The sequence below is a fragment of the Protopterus annectens genome, chromosome 2.part0 (genome assembly GCF_019279795.1).
Source record: "Protopterus annectens isolate FY-2018-M chromosome 2.part0, PAN1.0, whole genome shotgun sequence".
In the NCBI taxonomy this organism is placed as follows: Eukaryota; Metazoa; Chordata; order Ceratodontiformes; family Protopteridae; genus Protopterus; species Protopterus annectens.
This window is the reverse complement of record NC_056728.1, coordinates 3,478,848-3,501,517: the sequence shown is the minus strand read 5'-3', so window position 1 is coordinate 3,501,517 and position 22,670 is coordinate 3,478,848. Positions and strand designations below refer to the sequence as shown.

The 22,670-nt window shown below is 42.5% G+C and overlaps 1 protein-coding gene across 2 annotated transcripts in view; it reads left to right on the top strand.

Annotated features, from left to right (window-relative positions):
* The window catches only part of PCNX3 (pecanex 3), a 2,517,385-nt gene that overhangs the window by 1,907,455 nt on the left and 587,260 nt on the right, over positions 1 to 22,670 (top strand). The gene's annotated exons all lie outside the window — the stretch shown is intronic.

Sequence of the window (22,670 nt, the reverse complement as noted above, 5' to 3'; positions counted from 1 at the left end):
CCAGATGTATTTAATTTTTAATTAAAATAATATTTTTAAAGATGTAGGTAGAAAATAACAGTAAAGGTAAATTTGCAGAAGTTGCAAACATCCCTTGCTGCTTTTGTCCTTATTTTAGTTTTCTCAGAATTGTATGATTAGTGTTAGTCATCCTTTAAAATGGAAATAAAAAAAATGTCATGCTCCGGTTACTAACTTAATCCATTTCAGGTTTGCAAGGATGTCAGAACCTGTCCCAGCACTTAGTGGGTAAAGGATATAGAACTCATTCTGTACAGCATGTCAACCCAGTGCAGGACACTCGTGCCTGCATGTGTATAGGCACACACAGTCACACTGACAGTCTTGATACACACACCTGTTGACAGTAGACGAACAACAGTTCAGCTCCTGCATGATGTCCTTCAAGGATTCATCTGCAGTCATAACATATGGGTTGTCCTGCCTCAGGCAGCCCTTCGGTCGGCCGGATTCCAAAGTCTGGGTCTGGCCTCGGCTGATGTCGCACTTTCCCCGACGTCAGAGCTTCTGGGGTATAAAGGCATCAGCCGACGCCATTTTCCTCAGTCTTTCTTGCCACTCGGTGCCCGAAGCAGAAGCTGTTCGCAAGTGCCGGTCGGTCAGATCCAGAGATTTCAGCTACCGAAGACTTCTAAAAAAACTAAGTACCCCGTTGGGGACTCTTTCTTGCCTCAGCCGATATCAGACAAAGTAAATAATTGTTTAACTTGTGGGAAACAAATACCTCATAAGGATTTCCATTCTTACTGCCTTCCTTGCTTAGGCCCAGACCACGACGTATCAGCTTGTTTAGCCTGTGCCTCCTTCAACCAACGGACTCTTAGACGTCGGTCGGAGTTTGCAGAAGAGTTTTTTGGATCCGCTTTTGCATATAAAATGCCATCGGAGACTCCGACTACACATTTAGCCAAAAAACGCAAGGAAAAGGACCGACACTCGCAGCCCGCTGTTTCGGCTGAAACCACGGTTAGGCCTACCGCGAGTGTCTCGGTTTCGGCTGAAACCGAGTCCTCGGTTCTTACTTCTGCCGAAATCATACCTCCGACAACCGAGGCCAGAGAGGCCCCGGCTGCGTCGGCTACAGAAATCCCTACCAAAGAAGCAAGTGCACAAGAATTGTCCGACACCATTCCATTGGACATTTCTACTCCTGCACGTGGGGCAGCTAGGCCCCCTGCTTCTATGTCTATTAAGGCCTTCTCCAGAGCTAAAGCAGCTAAAATTTCAAAAGCCTTACCTGCAAAAGCTACTTCTCAGAGACCTTCCTCAAGTTCTCAGATTCTCTGCCTTGCTGAGGACCTTATATCCATGATTAGGGGTTCCCAACCTCACCCAGACAGGGCCTCCCACCCTCCTCCTGACAAAAGGCCTAGGACTGAACCCCCTGAACCTCTCTCCTCAGATTACTCCTCGGATGGATCTGATTTATCAGAACATCAGGAAGGGCCATATTCTCCTCATGAGGATTCAGATGCAGAAGATTCTATTCCTTCTGCCTCCCCTCCTGAAGAATTTTCCTTTGGGGAAACTTTGCATTCAATGAGGGAACACTTTCAATGGCAGGGTCAGGATTTCTCTGATTCTAGAAAAAGATTAAGAACCTTTTTACACTTACCACAGCATAGGCCTTTAGCCATACCACCTGTGCTAACTGTAGTTGATGATGCATATAATGATGTCAGTTCTGCCCCTGACACTCTTCCCCCGGCCCCTGCCAAACCTGACAGATATTACAGGGTCCCGGATTCTCACTTCCATTTGTACAAAGCCCATGCTGCAGACCCAGAAACTATATCTCAAGGCCCAAAAGGTGTTGCAGCTGCCACGGCCAAAAACCCCCTACCCTCTGAAAGAGAGTCAAGAGCATTAGAGAGATGGGGAAAAAAGATTTATACATCTGCTACTCTTTCTGCCAGGGCATTAAACTGTCAATTCCACATGATACAGTACCAGGAATATTTGTTAGATCAGCTGAATAAAAATCTTTCTTCTACTGAACCTTTAGACCGAAAGTCCCTTCAGGATTTGGTACACAACTCTCAGCAGGTCAGTAATCATTTCTTAAAATGTGGCTATGATGCACTGGAGGCTTCATTTAGATCAGCTATGACTGGGGCAGTAATTCGAAGACATGCCTGGCTAAAAGAGCAATCCTTGCCAGACCATGTCAAGGCTAAACTCCTAGATGCTCCAATGGAGAAACAAAGTTTATTTGGCTCCCCTGCACAGGAGATTCTAAAGAAAGTGGAAGAAAAAGCAAAATCTGTGCAAACAGTAAAGGATTTTCTGCAGGTTCAACCTCCGAGGTTAAGCAGAAACTGGCCTTCAAAGAATTGGTCCTTTCCAGACACCTCCAGAACACAGAGGGGCAGGAATAGACGCCCAAGAGGCAGAGGTCAATCAAAGGGTGCCTACAGGGGTCGTCAGTGGCAGCCTGCCAACCAGAGGAGTACTGCCACAGCTCCAACTACAACCACTTCCACAGGACAGACACAATGACTTGACTCTGATTCCGCCTACCAGGGAACAACTGGAAGCACCCTTGGGCGGAAAGCTATCTTTATTCTCGAAAAACTGGTATTGCATTACAAAAGACAAATGGACATTGCAAACCATAGACAAAGGATACAGGTTTCACTTCCACACTTTTCCAAGAAGGAGGAATGCCAAACCTTCCACCAAACCAGAAGCCAGAGGCTTTAAGACAAATCCACAATTTACTTCAGATGAAAGCTATAGAAAGGGTACCATCTATGGAACAAGGCCAAGGATTTTATTCCAGACTATTCCTTGTACCAAGAAAAGAAAACCAATGGAGGCCTATTCTCGACTTGTCCGCACTAAATACATATCTCATTGTGCCAAAATTCAAGATGCTGACCCTACAGCAACTTCTTCCCATGTTGGGCAAGGAGTCTTGGCTGGTGACTCTAGATCTCAAGGAGGCATACCTGCACGTCCCTATACGACCAGATTGCAGAACACACCTCAGATTTCTTGCAGGATCAGAGCATTATCAATTCTCAGCATTGCCCTTTGGCTTATCTACTGTGCCCAGAGTATTCACGAAATGCCTGGCATCAGTAATTGCACATTGCAGGCTTCAGGGAATTCAAATCTATCCATACCTGGACGACTGCCTAATACAAGCGGACAACAAGACAAAACTAATAAAGGATTTGGCCTATGTCATGCACCTGTTACAGGCCTTGGGATACACAGTCAACATCCAGAAGTCAAGACTAGTGCCATCCCAAAGGATAACACTTTTGGGTGCGGATCTGGACACAATGACTCAGATGGCTTTTCTCACAGAAGAAAAACAAAAGCAACTTCCAGTCTACTTCATGGCTTTGACAAGACAAACTCAGCTCACTGCAAGGAAAGTCCTGCAGGCCCTGGGTTACATGGCATCCTGCATAATCTTGATCCCGCATGCCAGGCTACATATGAGAAAATTACAATGGTACCTAAGGAATGTATGGTCTCAACACAGGCACAGTCTAGAAACCATGATACCAATCATTCCATGCCTGAAAAGGAATTCCTGTGGTGGGCTCAGGCCTGCCAGTCCAACAGAGGGTTGCCTTTCAACAAACCATAACCAAGGCAGACCATCACCACGGACGCCTCAGACCTAGGATGGGGAGCACACATGGAGGACAAGTGTATCCAAGCCCTATGGTCTCAGGACCAGCTGAACTTGCACATAAACCTAAAGGAGATGCTGGCGGTGAAACATGCAATTGAGACATTCAAATCATTCCTCCAGCAAGGACATCTGCTGATAAGGACAGACAACACCACAGTCATGTGGTACATAAACAAACAGGGAGGCATGCATTCCTACCCTCTATGCCGGATGGCAATGGATCTGTGGAACCTAGGCCTGAATGTCAACATCCAGCTGCAGGCCAAATTCGTACCAGGAAAAGAGAATTCACTAGCAGACAGCCTAAGCAGAACTACCACGGATGCTCACGAATGGATGCTGCATCCAGACATCTTCAAAATCATAACAAGCAAATGGGGAATGCCAGAGATAGACCTGTTCGCCTCCCCACTCAACCACCAACTGAAGAAATTCTGCTCAAGAGTATACCACCCACAAGCCTGGAGGGTGGACTCTCTCTTTCAGCTGGAATGCCCTAACAGTGTATGCTTTTCCACCTCTCCCATTGATGTACAAAGTTCTACTGAAGATCAGGGAGGAACAGCCAAAGGTGATACTGATAGCTCCAGACTGGCCAAGGCAGCACTGGTACCCGCTACTGAGAAGCATGTCTCGGCGAACTCATGGCCTCTACCCCTATGGCCTCTTCTTCTAACGCAGAACAACTTCAAGACCCTGCATCCAAACTTGAAAACACTGCAGCTAACTGCCTGGAAAATTGCTTAAAACAAAACAAAACTGTTTTATCTCAGAGGGTCAAGGACATTATCCTGGAGGCTCGCAGACCCTCCACAAGGAAGACATACTCAGCTAAATGGAAGAGATTCCTCATTTGGAGCGCATCAAAGGGTACAAATATCACACTGGCAAACCTAGCACACATCCTAGAATATTTAGCAGAACTGTTCCACAATGGCCTGTCCTATTCTTCCATTAAGATTCATGCTTCAGCAATTTCAGCAGAGTACAACATGGATCCACCTATCTTCTCTCACCCTCTCCTCAGACAATTTTTAAGAGGAATCAAAAATGTAAAACCTCCAAGGAGACCCCCTCTGCCTACATGGGATCTCAATTTTGTGCTAGAAAAATTAACATTACCCCCTTTTGAACCAGCAGCATCAGCAGACTTACAGTTCTTATCTTGGAAAACTGCTTTCCTTCTGGCAATCACTTCAGCAAGAAGAGTATCCGAGTTACAGGCACTAATGGCAGTGCAGCCTTTCTTTATTTTTCACCAGGATAGAGTGTCTCTGAGAACCAATCCTACTTTCATGCCAAAGGTGGTATCCAGGGTATCCTTGAACCAAGCTATTCATTTGCCTACGTTCTTCCCTAACCCACAGAACAGGGGGGAAAAACTATTGCACACCTTGGATGTACACAGACAACTACGCTACTATCGGGACAGAACAAAAACCAGCAGAAAAACTGACCAACTTTTTGTAGCATATGCAACTGGAGTGCAAGGAAAAGCAATTTCCAAACAGACAATTTCAAAATGGATAGGAAATTGCATTAGTTTTTGCTACTCTTTTCATGGAAAGACAGCTCCTGAAAATATCAGGCCTCACTCCACAAGAGCCACAGCTACCACTACAGCTTTCCTACGAGGGGTGGCTACCAAGGACATTTTAGAAGCTGCTACTTGGAGCTCCGTGCATACATTTGCCAAGCATTACAATCTACCTTTATACTCCAGATCCCAAGCAGGTTTTGCAACTGCAGTTTTACAGGGGATCTTAACTACACCATCCTTATCTTAGTACCTCCTCCCCCAGTTTGGCTATGGTATTCTACCCATATGTTATGACTGCAGATGCATCCTTGAAGGACATAGTACAGTTTTGTACCTACCATAAATGTAGATGTCCGATAGGTATGCATCTGCAGTCAGGATTACCCACCCTCCTTCCCCTCTGTGGTACTCCTAGGTTGCTTACCCCTTCTTACATATATATATATATATATATATATATATATATATATATATATATATTGTTTGCTACTGTTTGGAATTTTCAACATTTATCCAAATTTAGCAGCACCTGGCATCTGGGGCAAGAAACACTGAAGAAAATGGCGTCGGCTGATGCCTTTATACCCCAGAAGCTGTGACGTCGGGGAAAGTGCGACATCAGCCGAGGCCAGACCCAGACTTTGGAATCGGCCGACCGAAGGGCTGCCTGAGGCAGGACAACCCATATGTTATGACTGCAGATGCATACCTATCGGACATCTACATTTATGGTAGGTACAAAACTGTACTTTTTTGGATGTGGGATAAAACTAGATCACCTGGAAAAAAGCATGCAGACAAACAGGAAAGATTTGCAGCTTCTTCACAGAAGGCATTCCAGTCAAGAACTGAACTTGCGAAGTAAGAGCTGTGTGGCATCAATGTTAACATTTGTGCCTCTGTTATTTGCTGAAATAGCATATGGGTAAATATATGAATAACTTGCAGAATTCAAGTGAAGGTTATGTAAACAAGGTAATTTAGATAATTTTGAGTAAAAGGTACTGTTGTCTCTGTTATTGCTGTATGGCAGTTATGGGTCATTATTTTTGAAACAGTCAGTTTACCAAAATACATTTAACGTACAGTAAACTCTCAGTTAACTGGCAACCATAGGAGCTGGTAGATGCCGGATAATAAGAAGTTGTGTACTCACCATAACGTTCCATGTGAGTTGTTCATCTCGCCTTCATTCATAACTGATGGGTTCAGAGTCAATCCCTCGGCTCCGGTATGGCCACATGCAAAGCTCGAGGTCTTCCAGTAGCTCAAAGCCAAGTTCCTATCCCGTGATGCACTATGAATTACCTCAGATCTTGTTTGCTGCGAATACTATAACCATATATAATAGTTATTCCCCTATAGAAGGGAAGAAGAATTTGAGCAACCAGGATGAAATTAACATCTAGGTCAACTATCAGCCAGGAGGAGGTAGGAGGGAGGGATGCAAGAATGAAGGCGAGATGAACAACTCACATGGAACTTTATGGTGAGTACATAACTTCTTAATGTGAAGCTGTTCAATCTCGCTGTTCATTCTTAACTGATGGGTAGCTTCCCAAGCACCATCAATTTCGGGTGGCTCATGGGAGTACATTTCTCAGGACCGTGGACACAAAGGAGGCTCTATCCCTGGAGGTCTTATAAGCTTTGTAATGAGTGATAAAGATATGAGGTTTTGACCAAGGGGCTGCTGCACAAATGTTATCGAGGAGAAGTTTGGCTGAAAATGCAGAGGATGTAGAAACTGCTCTGGTTGAGTGAGCTTTAATCTTGTGTTGCAAGGGCATATTAGCAGCTGAACAGGCAAAGGTGATAGGTTCATAGGTTCATACTAGGCTATCTGCCCTAGGGCATTTATAAACCTAGCCAGAGTGTGTTTGGCTTTAGACACCCATTTTAAATTAATTTTTCTTTGCCCTTTTTTGAGGTTAGTATACTGTGCCTCTGTCCAACAGTAACACAGAAGTGATACCCAGGGTAAACCTATGATCTTCCATCCACTCATCAAGATTCCTCTTAAAGAGAGTCAATGAGGGACTCTGCCTAACCTGGACTGGGATTTTATTCCAGAGTGAAGGGAGCCTCTGGGTTATGAATCTGTCCCTCCAGCATGTCCTATTTATTTCAGTGCTGAGGTTTAAGTCTCTCGAGTGGGTAGCTCAATGGGATTTGGATTTTCTGAGGTGGAGCATGTCCATTAATTCTGGGTTGGACATGGCTTTATACGTCAGGCACAGATCGCCTCTGAGCAGGCTGTATGCCACTGAGTAGAGCTGGAGTTTCTTTAACCGGGCAGCATATGGCATCTGTTTGAGCCCTTTGATCCACTTGGTGAGGTACTTTTGGGGTCTTTCCAGTTGCTGCAGGTGTCTGGTAAGGTACATCCCAAAAGGGGCATTGTACTCAATTATGGGCCTGATGAGGGATGAGTAAAGAGGCACGATGACCTTCCCTGATCTAGATGTGAATCCCTTCATGATTAGGTGGGCTATATAAAATGTTTTTCTAACCACTTTGGCCACGTGGTTGTCAAATGAGAGATTGCTATCAACTTGGGTCCCCAGGTCCCTAATTACTTCTTCTGTACTTAATGGATTACTACCTATGTGGTAATTTGTGGGCACTTTGTTTTTGCCAAAGGGGATGACTATACACTTTTTGGCGTTTAGCTTGAGGCCATGACTCTGGCACCAGTTGTCTGTTTCTGTGAGGCTCTTTTGGAAGATGCTTGTGTCGGCTGGAGAGTCGATTATAGCGCCCAGTTTGCAGTCATCTGCGAATTTGGTCAGCCCCAGTCCTTCCGTGTTGGCCTGTACCTCCGAGAAATATATACCGAATAAGAGAGGTCCCAGGACTGAGCCTTGTGGGACGCCACTTGTAACTGGTTTGGAGTCTGACATGGCTCCAGCAATTCTAACCATGTGGGTTCTGTCCTTGAGCCAGTTTGCAACTCATCTAGTGATGTAGGGGTTTATATTTAAGCTGGTGAGCTTATCTATAATGCCCGAGTGGGGTATTGTATCGAAGGCTTTTGCGATGTCCAGGTAGGCTGTGTGGACCCACCTTCACCTCGTTAATGGCCTTAGTGACTGTTTCAAAGAAATCGACCAGGTTTAAGAGGCAGGATCTACCCTTAACAAAGCCAAACTGGGTAGGATCCAGTGTCTGTAGGTCCCCAATATCTTTATTTATGAGGTCTATGATCATCCTTTCCATAGCTTTGCAGACCAAGCTAGTCAGGCTTATGGGGCGATAGTTTCCAGGATCCGTTGAGGCACCACCTTTGTGGAGAGGGACCACTGTTGCTGTATGCCACTCTTTGGGTACATATCCTGTAGTAAGGCTGAGATTGAACAGTAGTTTTATGTTTGGGTTTAGCTCTTCTTGGAGTTCATGTAGGACGCAGCCCGGGACACCGTCTGGTCCCATTGATGCTGTGTTTTTTGCTTTGGAGGGGGCGGCTGAGCATCTGAGATGTCAGAGGGACAGCACTCTGCTGGGATAGATATTTTCCCTTTTGGTGGGGAGGGGGGGGGTTTGCACTGAACCTGTCAGCTAGGATGTTGGCAATGTCTGTGGGTTCAGTGTATTTTTTGTCATTTTGGACTAATTCTGAGCATATCTAGGAATTCCCACCCAGGTTTCTAGCATAACTAAAAAAAGCCTTGTGATTATCCTTAGTGTCCTGTGCAATTTTTCTTTCGAAGCTGGCCTTAGACGATTTTATGAGTGCCCGTAGTTTTTTGCTAATACTGATCAGAGATGCCTTCCCTTTTTGGGATTTTGCTCTGTCATGTAGTAGCTTCCTCCTTCTATTGCATAGTTTTATGGCTGGGGTCCACCAGACAGGACGTCTGCCTTTGGAGGATTGGGTCTTGGTTTTATTTGGGATTGCATGATCCATGCATTCCTGAAGGTGTTCATAGAATGCGTTTATAAAGGATTCTGCGGTCTTGGCCGTATTTTCCACAGGCCTGGGGGCTTTGAAGGATTCCACCTCAGTTTTGAGGAGTGTGAAATTTGCTTTAGAGAAGTTTTTCACTGTGGTTTTCTGGGCAGGGAGTGGGGTCGGGATGTGAATATCCAGTGAGATTAGTTTATGGTCTGATCTTACCAGTGAGGGATACACTTCTGGTCTGGAGCATAGAGTCTTCATGTTGGTGATGATCAGGTCCAGTATGTTTTTCCCTCTTGTGGGAGTGGTAACAAGTTGTTCCATAGCATTTGAGTTTATAAATTCTAGGAACCTTTGGGCTAGGGTGTTGGAGCTAGAGTAATGCTCCCAGTCTATGTTTGGGTAGTTGAAGTCGCCCAATATAATGGTGTTTGGAGAGACCTTCATATTTTCCAGTGTTCTCAGGAAGGCCGAGTGGGGTTCCTGGGTTTGGGAGGGTGGTCTGTAGCAGGCTATAAACTGGAAGGCAGTTTTACCCACTGTTAGTTGCACATGGATAGTCTCTGATGCTTCATGCTGTGCCACCAACGTGGAAGTGTGGGTATCTTTGACGAATATTGATACTCCCCCTCCTTTTGTGGTTCGGTCCAAGTTTTGGAGCCAAAATGCATGGTATGAGGTATAACGTGGTAGTGCTGGAGTGCTCTCTGGAGCCTTGAACCAGGTTTCTGTTACTGCACGGATATCGATGTTCTCCATGCTGAGGAGAGTTTCGAGTACGTGCATCTTGAGGTTTAGACTTCTGGCATTGAGTAGCATTACTCTTAGTTTCTTATCCCTTGTGATACCTATAGAGGTGGGTTTGTCTTTTGAGCCTTGCCTAAAAAGGCACTATGGGGGTAGCAAGAGCCTTTGCCAATATCCGAAAGCCCAGGGGTGACAGGTGCAAGCCGTCCCTAGTGAAGCATCGTGGCTTGTCAAGCATGTCATCCCAGGCTGACAGGCATTGGATCCCCTTTGAATGACACCAATACTTAAGCCAGTTGTTGAAATTGATCATCTTGTCTTCATATTGTGGCATCATTCTTGGTGAGGGTAAGATGCTACTCAAGGTCAGGGTCATACCGGCCTGGGCTACATGCTCAGAGAGCTCTTCTATGTCTTTTTTCATGTAGTCCAGGGAGGTACGTCTCAGGTCATTCACACCAGCATGGACAATGACTGAGTCATATTTGTACTTGCCTTGGAGTGACCTGAGTGCTTGTGTTATGTGGCGGATCCTAGCGCCCGATAGGCAGCTCACCGTGACCTTCTCCTTGTTCAGCCTGGTGAGTGGGACGTCAGTGTGCCTGACGATAGAGTCACCTATTACAAGTGTATCAGGTGTGTTGTTTAGCCTTAAGGGCTGTGACTGTTTGGCAATCTGGCTTTGTGAGCTATGTGTTGCACATGTTTTGTTTTGGGGTAGCAATTGCTTGGGTGTCTGCTTTGGAGGTCTTTGCTGCTTAGGCAGATTTTTATTTAGAGCCTCCGAGTATGTTTTTGTGTGTTTGTGTTTGGTTTGCTGTCGTATGTGAGACTGGAATTGTAGTGAGTGTGGTTTCCTTCTCCTCCTGACTGGTTACGCCAGTACTGAGTTGAGAGAGCTTAGCCTCCAGTTTGGCTATATGGTTGCATCTCTCACATGTGTTGGAATTTGTTGGGAGAAGGAGAGGGTTGTCTGTGTACATGAGGCAGTTGTAACATTGCCTCAAGATTCCCAGATTCACCAGCTGGACCGGAGAGGAGCTTGACAACTGACATTTGGACATGCTAGAATAGTATTGGGAATTCCTTTATAATTGAAAAAAAAGGGCCAATGGGGAACAAGGTAATCAAGGGGAGTTTGTGAGGGTGTAGTGCTTTTAATTTTTTAGTGCTGACTTAGTGAGCAAGTGCCAGGTAACTTAAATGCAATGTGGTACAGGTAACTTAAATGCAAAAACAACGAACAGTAACTTTCTTTCAAGTGAAACAAGGAAATAAGTACAGTAAGCAATGCAGATATCACTAGGGATCCACAGAAGCACTGAAAAAACGCGTTTTAGGTGGAATTAGCGTTTCAGGGAAACAACAAGCATACAAACAAAGCTAGATTCAGCAGGCCTGGATCTAGTCTATGCTACAGCAAACAAGGTGTACCAATTTCAGTAAGAAGCAGTTCAAATATGCAGGCACTATAAGCCTTTAACCAGAAATTCCCAGCTCAGAAGGGCAGAGTCCAGCCTCTCCTCCCACAAGAGTGCAGACCACGAACCCTCTTAATGTAAAATAACTGGCCTGAAGCCCAAGTGCTTAGACCAGAATTAATACACTTTTAGAATAACAGACACTGAGCCCTCAATCAGCAGTTCCCAACTTAGAAGGATGTAAGCTACCTGTTCTGCCACTACAGTGCAGACCACAAACCTTCTTAATGTAAAACAACTGGTCTGAAGCCCAAGTGCTTAGACTAAAAGGCTTAGAATGAGTTACACCAAGCAGTAATAAATACTATTGAGTACTTTTAAGATGACGCAAAAGCAAAATAAAGTAGGAAGAAACACAAATAAAATAAAAGCAGATAAATTTTTTTTTTTTTTTTTAAGTGGAAAGAGAGAAAGGAAAGAGAGAAAGGAGTAGCAGAAACTAAGCTGATTGCCCTTCTCAAATGTTCTCCCTGTACTGGGTAGAATGAGGTAATGACACTAGACTGGGAGGAGGGTCCCAGATCAAATTTACACTAGGGGCGAGCAACTGCAAAGCCACCAACTATAAAAACACTATACCAACAGGGAGGGAGGTTGGGAAACAAACTGCAGAAATGTTTCTCACAGCTGAAAAGCAGCAGTGAGCCTTTAAATGACAGTTTTAAACAGCTAAAGGAGCTTCTAGAAAAAAGAGTTTAACTGCAACAAGTTATCAGAAACAAACAACCCAACAGATGCTTAATAAAAGTGGACAATTTCCAGTTAATACCTCACACACAGTGAAACCAGCTAGAAAAATACACAGTACACAAAGTGCTATAAATAACAAAGAAATAAAGAAAATAAACAAAAAACAGGATACTTAATGTTATATATTATAGCTCCGAGTTTCCTCAGTGTCTTTCCTTCGATCAGTTCAGTGTGAAATGGCAGAACACTCACAACTGAACTTCTTAGGTAACAGAAAGTTGAAACCTGAGACAGCTTTTAAGAAAGAAATCTCAAAAGAACCAATGAGGTGCTTAGTCTAAGCTGTAGTCCAAGTGACCTCAGTCAGCCACTGACCTCAAACAGTTCTCTCTCACTGAAATGCCTGATGGCTTTGGCTAAACCAAGATGTCCCTGAATATGTGCTTGGAGAGACAGCCTCCACAAACACTAGGCCCAAATACAAGCTTGAATATGGAAATGCTACAAATATCCCCACTACTTAGAGCAAACTGCAGAAGTGTTTCTCACAGCTGAAAAGCAGCAGTGAGCCTTTAAATGAAAGTTTTAAACAGCTAAAGGAGCCTCTAGAAAAAAAGAGTTTAACTGCAACAAGTTATCAGAAACAAACAACCCAACAGATGCTTAATAAAAGTGGACAATTTACAGTTAATACCTCACACACAGTGAAACTAGCTAGAAAAATACACTACACAAAGTGCTATAAATAAAGAACAAAATAAACAAAAAACAGGATACTTAATGTTATATATTATAGCTCCGAGTTTCCTCAGTGTCTTTCCTTCGATCAGCTCAGTGTGGTACAGTCAGATAACCATTTAGACAGAGTTGTTTTAGCCACTGGTCTACCTTTCCTGAATTCAGAGAATGAAACAAAAAGCTGGTCTGATTTCCTGAAATCTTTTGTTCTATACAAATAAAATCTGAGCTGTCTGTGAACATCAAGTTGGTGCTGCATATACTTTAACTTGTTGGAATGATTAGGGAAGAAAACTGGTAACTCAATAACTTGGTTAATATTGGTTTCTGAACAAACTTTGGGCATAAATGAAGGATTTGTCCTAAGTGATACTCTGTCAGCATAAAAAATCAAATAAGGAGGGTTGATAGATAAAGCCTGAAGCTCTGACACTCTGCGGGCAGAAGTAATAGCCACCAGAAAAATGGTTTTCCACGACAAATATTTGAGATCACAAGATGATGCTGGTTCAGACGGACAGAGAATTATATGTGAAAGCGTAAAATTTAGATTCCATGGAGAATATGAAGTTTTCACACGTGGTCTCATATGAAATGTCTCCTTGAGAAAAGCTTTGGATAACTTGTGGGACATGATATTTAAACAGTCAACCCCAAGATGAAAATTAGAAATAGCAGCCAACTGAACCCAAACCGTTGCTGCTGCCACTCCTTTTTTAAAGATCATAGTCAATAATTCTAGTATGGATGTCATGGAGGCTTGGTTAGGATCAATATTATTTTTAAAAGCCCATATGGAAAATCTCTTCCACTTACTAAGATGTAATTTTCTAGTGGAGGGCTTATGAGAAGACAAAAGGGTCTGTTTTGTCTCATTGGAAAAGTTATGAAGCCTGGTTATGAGGGGAACTGGAGCAGCCAAGCTGTCAGCTTCATTGACTGCAGAGAGGAATGAAGGTCCCCCGATGGGTGTGTCAGGAGGTCTGGAACTGGGTCCAGAACCCAGGGATCCTCCCAGAGATGAGGTTGAAGGAATGGGAACCAAATCTGCCAAGGCCAATGAGGGGCTATAAGAATGATGGTCCTTCCCCGGGATTTTGCTTTCTGTAGAACCTTGGGTATCGGTGGTATTGGTGGAAATGCATAGAGGAGACCCCGGGAGCCAGTCGTGTATGAGTGTGTCCCTTGGGGCTTCTCCCAGAGGAGGAATCAGGGCAGAGTAGCTTCTGCATTTTGTGTTAATGTGACTGGCAAAAAGGTCACAGCAAGGCTGGCCCCATTTGCGGAAAATCCTGTCCACAATTTCTTTCTTGAGGAACCACTCGTGGCAACAAGATTGCCCTGCTTAGTTTGTCTGCTGTCACGTTGGATCTCCCTGGGATATGCATTGCCAACTGAAAGCGCTGGAAGGAAACAGCCCACTGCCAACTCTGAGGGCTTCTTGGCAAAGGGGTTACAATCTGGTTCAAATACCAGACTACCGACATACTGTCTGTCTGAATCGCAATCGCTCCTAGAGGAAGAGAGTCTATATAGCATATACAATAATGTGCATTTTACTTACATATTTTTATAGATAGAAATTCATTTGATTTTACAATAAGAAGCAAGTTTATTGTGATGTCATTTCCTTTTTATAAGTATTTAAGGGAACTTGGGTGGGTGTGTCTGTTTTTCTGAAGAAGTTCACAATTAAATTAAGTGGATGCGCTAAATACCTCTGGTTGAGTGCATTTTGTGTTGCCTGGATTTGTTTGAGTTTTTTTGTTTTTCACGTTTTTGAGTTTCATGTTCGTGTATTTGTTCAAGTACGTTTTGGGAGTTTATCTATGGCTACAGAAGGTTCAACAAGTCGAGTAATTTATTAAACTTGTCTTTCTACCCGGTTCCAGAAAGTGGCGTTAGTCAGAATTCTCCTCTTCAGCTCAATCAGGATGAATTCATTGCCACTATTGTAAAAATGGTTAAAGAAAGCATGATTCGTTCACCTCTGTTGGATTGTACATCGAGGGGAAGTGAAATCAGGTCGGACAGAGTTCCAGAGGTAACGCGTATTACAACAGGAAATGACGCGATAGAAAAAGGAAACCGTTGCAATGGAGCGGTCAAGCAGGTTGCTGGTGGATTATTATTAAACGCCAAAGAATCCAATGTTTGGGACTATATTTGTAAATCCCTAGAGAATCCTTTCTCGGCAATACAAACGAGTATTTTGGACAGTACAACAAGTAAGTGTAATACAGAAAGCAGTCATATGGATGGCGTTAATTACAAAAAATCTATATTTGAACTTGAGAAACTTGTATTGGGGCATGTTACTCTAGAACTAGAAGTCATGTACTTAGAGGAGTGCATAAATAGGAAATTAGTACCACAGGGCTTACGGACAGCTAAATTTCCTAATTGTGTTAAAGTAGGTGACGAGCTGTGTGAATTGTTAATAGAGTTATACAACAATACGAGCGTCACCACGATGGGTTTGTTAAATGCCCATTATCAGAAAGAGCTAATAACACTGAAAGAAGACATCAGAGAATTTGATAATGAGATTAAAAACTATGGCTGTTTTTTGGATCACGTAGTACTTTACAACAGTGTCGAGGCGAAGGCTGATAGACATTGGGCTACAATAGTGGCTAGGAAACCGTCAAAATTGAGAAGAGACATTTTGGCTTATGCAAACAAGCAAGCCTACATTATCCAAGATAGGGTGATAAATGAACAAGGAACTGAAGTGAATTCCAACAGTTCCAAGATTAATGTTGTATCTGGTAAAGATGTACTCACACATGTTCAAGAGATAGTTGGTTCTCAGTTGGGAGAAAACAACAGGTGTAAAGACAATACTGGTGAGGGTACAATTAATGGTACTGGAGGTGAGATAACATCTGGAAGGGAACATTTCAATAAAGATGGTTCGAACAACAGTCCAGGGAATTATGTTCAAGCAGTTGTTTGTGGTAATAAATCAAGTAATCCAGCTCCTTTTCCCAAGGACAATGTAAGAAACAAACAGACTTACAGGTGGTACAATACCACCCAATACAAAGGAAAGGGGAAAGGGAAGAATCAGAACCACAGGAAACACTGAAATCAAGTGATGTGTGTGTTGTTCCAAATTCCACAAGGATGCTAGAACAATATGACATCAGTGTTGTTAACCTGTCTGACATGGTTTTAACTGAGGACACTTTAAGTTTGTTAAAAAAAGGTTTTTCTTTTATACCTTCTAACAAAATGAACATAGTGAAATTGTTGATAGACTTCAGGTTGTATTTGAGAAAATTAAATTTAAGTTATATCATGCAAGATGTTATAGATAACATCGGATATTAGGGTGTTTCAACACACACCCAAGAAACCTAGTACTTTCAACCCTCCCTTACATACCACTTTGCAAGCTTTTTAGAGTTTGTGAGAATGACTTTAGAAAGATTATTTCTTCAAAGTGTGTTGAAAATTTAAGTCAGGGAGAAAAAATGGCTATAAAAGATTTGTGTAATAATCACAGTGTTAGAACAATGAAGGCAGACAAAGGGGGAAAAATAGTGATTATGAATACACATCAATACACTTTATCTTTATTGGAAATGTTGGAAGATAGTAGCACATACAAAAAAGTTAATATAAAGGAAGTTAGAAAAAGCTTTCAAAAAGTAAATGTAGTTTTGTTTGACATGCTTAGCCAAGGTGAATTGGATTATAGTACTTATGAATATTTTTTGATTGAGTATCCTAAATTAGCTAGTTTTTTTGGTATTCCCAAAATGCAAGCCAATCAAATAAATCCACACTTTAGGCCGATTGTTTCAGCCAAACATTCTAAAACGGAAAATATTTCCATTTGGCTGGATCATGTTTTGAATCCAATTGTGCAACAATCAAGGTTTTACATTAGAGATTCTTGGCACCTTTTAGAAAAGTTAAGAGATTTAAACATCAATTTAGAGCACACCACCTTTGGTACACTAGATGTGAAATCTTTATATACTTCCATTAAGCAACAGGAGGGGTTAGATTATCTGAGAGAATATCTAACTGGAAATACAGACTTTGGTAATAGCAAGATTCATACCATTTGTAGTTTAATGGAACTAGTTCTAGAGAATAATTTTTTCAAGTTTGATAAAAATATATATCAGCAAATTTCCGGAGTGGCCATGGGTGCCAGGGTGGCACCAGCATTTTCCAATTTAGTGATGGCAAATTGGGAACTACAGTTTTTGGTAAAACATATGTATTTCAGGAAGGTGCAAGCTTATTTTAGGTTTATTGATGATTTGTTTTTCTTGTGGAGTGGTACACAAGATGAATTTGAAAGTATGGTTAAAGATATAAACAACACCACCAATTTTCTTGAATTCCAGATCAGTGGGTTTGGTGAGACTATTTCATATTTAGATGTAGAACTTAGTCTGAATAAGGAGGATAATATATTTGTAAGCAAAATATTTAGAAAGGAAATTTTTGCGAATCAGTATTTACATAAAGAAAGTTTGCACCCACCACACATGAAGAAAGGGGTGGTAAAAGGTCAGATCATCCGTTTAAGTAGGTTGACAACTGACAAGGCTATCTTTTTAGATGAAATCACATTCCTCAGATCCCTATTTTTACACAGGGGGTACGGGGTAGATTGGTTAAAGAATATAGATCATGAAGTTATAACTTTGAGACAAAGGATAGCCAAACCTATTCTTATGGCAAAAGATGTTTGCATAAGTTCAGTTCCAGTGGCAACAGAGACAAATACCAATTACAACATTTCATTTCCACTACCCATAGTAAATGAAATGGGGTATATAAAGGAAATCATCCAAAATAATTGGAAAGTTTTACTTGGAAATAAAGAACTAGTAATGAAAATAGGATTAGTACCTAAGTTTACTTATAAAAGGGTGGTCAACATAAAATGTATGCTAGAAACAGACAATAAAGTACATCAGGTTAGCAGTAGAATTGCCAGTAAAAAAGGAACATTTGCATGCCAACACTGCAAACAATGCAGATTTATAAGTAATAGTTCCTTTGTATCTATACATTGTTTAAATTATACAATATGGCCTAAAGGATATTTTAACTGTAATTCTGAATATGTGGTATATATTGCATGTTGCGCATCATGTGAACATTTTTATATAGGAAAAACTAAGCAAAGTTTGAAGCGTAGAATATATGAACACAATTTAGCTATTAAAAACAAGGGCATGTTAAATTCACTATCTAAACATGCAGTTGGTTGTCCAAATTTCAAAAAATTTGAATTCTCAGTAATTGAAAAAGTAAATGAAGTCCCTTTTGGAGGGGATTTGAGCAATATCTTGGAATGCAAAGAAACATTATGGCAGCTTTGTTTAGCTGCAGATAAGCTACCGGGTTTAAATGAGTCCATTAATTTGAAATGTTTTTTGTCCAATAGATAAATATGTTTAATATATTTTAGTTAAATATTCTATAAGTCATTTAGTTAAACATTTGTAGAATATAGGATGATAAATGCATATGCATTTTATGTCCATGATTCATGATTTCATTTTTAAGGAATAGTAAGTTTGTGTAAAAATATAAGAATATATATATATATATATATATATATATATTTTTTTTTTGAAAAATTAATATTAATGTTTCAAGTAAAGATGTTTTACAATAATATATAGTATATACAATAATGTGCATTTTACTTACATATTTTTATAGATAGAAATTCATTTCATTTTACAATAAGAAGCAAGTTTATTGTGATTTAATTTCCTTTTTATAAGTATTTAAGGGAACTTGGTTGGGTGCGTCTGTTTATTCTGAAGAAGTTCACAATTAAATTAAGTGGATGAAAGCGCTAAATACCTGTGGTTGAGTGCATTTTGTGTTGCCTGGATTTGCTTCTGAGTTTTTTGTTTTTCACATTTTAGAGTCCTGGAAGTACTGCAATGCCAAAAGTACTGCTCTTGTCTCCAGGACATTGATATGCAAATGTGACTTCTGATCGGTCCATGTGCCTTGGGCAGTCTTTCCCTGAAAATGTCCTCCCCCACCCTTTCAGGGAAGCGTCCGTGGTCAATGGAGAGGGTAGAACAAAGGGGCGTCCTATGGTGACATGAAGAGACGTCAAACCACCACTGGAGGTCTTTCTTGCAAAAGCTTGTAATCAATATTGTGTGATCCATGGGTAGTTCCTGGTAAGACCATTGAATGAACAACAGCCATTGAAGAATCCGTATATGCATTCTTGCTAATGGTATGGCTAGGGTTGCTGCTGCCATCATACCCAATACTTTCAGAACTTTTGAAACTGGTGCTCTGTCTTTTGATACCAATGTGCTGACATGCTGACGAAGAAGAAAGACTCTTTCCATAGGTAGCCTTAGAGTGGTGGTTGAGGTGCCTAGCTCTGCCCTGATAAAAAAATATATGCTGTGATGGCAACAAGGCAGACTTTTCTGAGTTGACTGTAATACCTAGATGATTGCAGAGTGACAGAGTGTACTCCCTTGCCTGAATCAGTTGGTGCCTGGTGGTGGCAGTAAGGAGCCAATCATCTAGGTACAGAAACACCTGGAATCCTAGACGCCTCAGATGAGCTGTGACCACTGCCATACTTTTGGTGAACACTCTGGGGGCTGTAGTGAGACCAAAGGGCAGGGCTCAAAACTGATTGGCTTTATGTGGTAGATCATCCTTGAGGTCTATTGAGCACATCCAATTGTCTGTCCCTAAAAAAGGGAGTATAGTCTGAAGCGTGACCATTCGGAACTTCTCTTTCTTTACATATTGGTTGAGTCTGCTGAGGTCCAAAATGGGTCTCCAGTCCCTTGTTTTCTTTGGAACCAAAAAGAATCTTGAGTAAGTTCCGGATCCTGTTTGGTCTGCTGGGACTGGCTGGATGACTCTTTTTTCTAGCAACTTTCAGACCTCTATAGTTGCCTGTTCCCTGCAACTGGGTGGAACGTCCGGGATTCTCCTTATGGTCAGTGGGGGTGAGGCGATAATAAGCTACGAGATAGAAATTTTTAAAGTTTACTGGTCCGAGCTTTGCAGGACAAATAGTGACGGGAACTCCAGGCCAAGAAGAAGAATGTAAAGGACAGATGTTCATAGTGTTACCCTGCTGCAGTCATCACACTTGGGTTATCCTGCCGGCAGGCGGTCCTGCAGTCGGCCTGAATTCCAAAGTCTTGGTCCAGCGTCGGTTGCTGTCGCTTCTTCCCTGACGTCAGAGCACCAGGGGTATATCAGAGGCATCCAACGCCATTTTCTTCAGTCTTTCTTGCCGCGCGGTGCCCGAAGCAGAAGCAGTTTGCATGGGCCGGCCGGCCGACACCTGAGATTTTTGAATCGAGTTTCAGTCCGAAGTCTTCAAAGCTAAGTACCTCGTTGGGGAACCTTTTCTTGCCTCAGTCCGATGTCAGAAAAAGTTAACAATTGCATTTCTTGTGGGAAGCAAATACCTCATAAGGACTTTCATTCTTTTTGTATACCTTGCCTAGGCCCAGACCACGACGTCACTGGTTGTCAGTTTTGTGCTAGGTTCAATAAGCGAACTATAAAGCGTCGCTTTGATTTCGCACGACACTATGGTGGAAAATTTAATTACACTATGCCTTCGGAGCAACCGATTACCGGCGTGCATAAAAAACGCAAGGATAAGGACAGGCAGCCTAGATCCAAGCCAGACTCCAAGGCCTCGGCTGGCCCTGTCGCCGGTTCTCCGGTTTTCAGTGAGGCGCCTACGCAGCCCCTGGCTACCGCTGAATTGGATCCCCAGGCCACATCGGATCCCCCAGCAGAGATTTCTAGGCCGACGCAGCCTTTTTCCTTGGGCCCTACCGACATCACAGTAGGGGAAGCTGGTGCTGCAGAAACACCTTCGGTTTCTGAAGGTGTCTTCAGACCGACTACCCTCACCATAAAATCTTATGCTAAGATTAAGACTCCACTAAAACCAAAAAAGCCTACACTTCAATCTCCAGGTCAAGGCCCTATGCCTAAGAAACAGATGCTTAAAATGGCTGAAGATTTGATTTCTTTTATCAGGGGTTCCCAGCCCCCCTCCCCCCGACAGAAGGCCTAGACAAGAGGAGGATTATGCCTCCTCTGATCAGGTGTCTGTTTCCTCAGGCTCCTCTGAGGAACAGGATTACTCCTTTCCCCCTTATGAAGATTCTGATGCTGAAGACTCCATTCCCTCTGCTTCTCCCCCTGAAGACTACTCCTTTGGGGAAACCTTACACACCATGAGGGAACATTTCCACTGGGAAGGTCAGGACTACTCTGACTCAAAGTAAAGGCTCCGGGAGTTTCTTTTACTTCCCCAGCACAGACCACTTGCTATCCCCCCAGTTTTGGACATAGTAGATGATGTTTTCTTAGAATCTAGTTTAAATCCAGATTCTCTGCCTCCTGCTCCAGCCAAACCAGATAGATACTATAGAGTGCTTGACTCTCACAAATTCCTTTACAAAAGCCCTGCTGCTGATCCAGAGACAATCTCCCAGGGTCCCAAAGGGGCTAAGGCTTCTATGCCTAAAAATCCTGTACCTTCGGAAAGGGAATCCTGAGCATTAGACAGGTGGGGGAAGAAGGTTTACACCTCAACTACTCTAGCTATGATAGCACTAAATTGTCAATTTCACATGCTTAAATACCAGCAATTCCTTATTTCTCAAATAAAACAAAAGATGGGCACACACCCTCAACAGTCTGAACTCAAAGAAATGCAAGATCTGTTGCATGCAGCTGAACAGATGGGCAGACATACTTTACAATGTGGTTTTGATGCTTTGGAAGCTTCCTCCAGAGCAGCTGTTACTGGGTCTGTTATACGTAGGCATGCTTGGTTAAAGGAACAATCTCTGCTTGATCATATTAAAGCAAAGTTACTGGATGCACCCTTAAAGCAGGATGTTTTATTTGGGGTTAAAGCAGAGGAGGTTTTAGAGAAAATGGAGGATAAGACAAAATCTATGCAGACGGTCAAAGATTTCTTACAGGTACAGCCCCCACGCTTCAGCAGAAATTGGCCAACAAAAAATTGGTCCTTTCCAGCTTCTGACAGGCCACAGAGGGGTAAATACAGGTGCCCAAGGGACAGAGGACAAGCACAAATCCCATACAAACCTCGCCAATGGGGCACTACAACACAGAAGGGAGGAGAAGACGGGTCCCAAACCACTAGAAGGCAAACACAATGACTTAAACCTCAAACTGCCAAACAAAACCCTCTTGGCAGCTCCCTTGGGAGGAAAATTAACACTTTTTGCAGACAACTGGTGCATCGTCACAAAGGACAAATGGGTCCTAGACATTATCTCACACGGATACAGATTCCATTTCCACACCTTTCCAAGGATATAAGGAATGCCAAACCTGCCACAGAATCAATGGGCAGAGGCACAAAAACAAATTACAGCTCTCATGGACATGAGATCCATCAAACTGGTACCTACACAGGAGCAAGGCCAAGGATTTTACTCAAGGCTCTTTCTAGTCCCCAGAAAGGACAATGCTTGGAGACCAATTCTGGACCTTTCAATTTTAAACACCTTCTTGCAAGTACCCAAATTCAAGATGCTAACACTGCAGCAGCTTCTTCCCATGTTGAGCAAGAAAGCTTGGCTAGTAATGTTGGACCTCAAGAAGGCATACCTGCATGTCCCTATCAGACAAAATTGCAGAAGATACCTCCGTTTCATTGCAGGTTCAACCCATTACCAATTCTCTGCACTGCCCTTTGGCTTATCTACTTCGCCCAAGGTCTTCACAAAATGCCTGGCACCAGTAATTGCATACTGCAGACAGAGGTGAATTCAAATATACTCATACCTGGATGACTGTCTCATACAAGCAGAAAGCAAGGACTTTCTCTTACAACACCTGGCTTTTGTAAGACATCTTCTAAGTTGC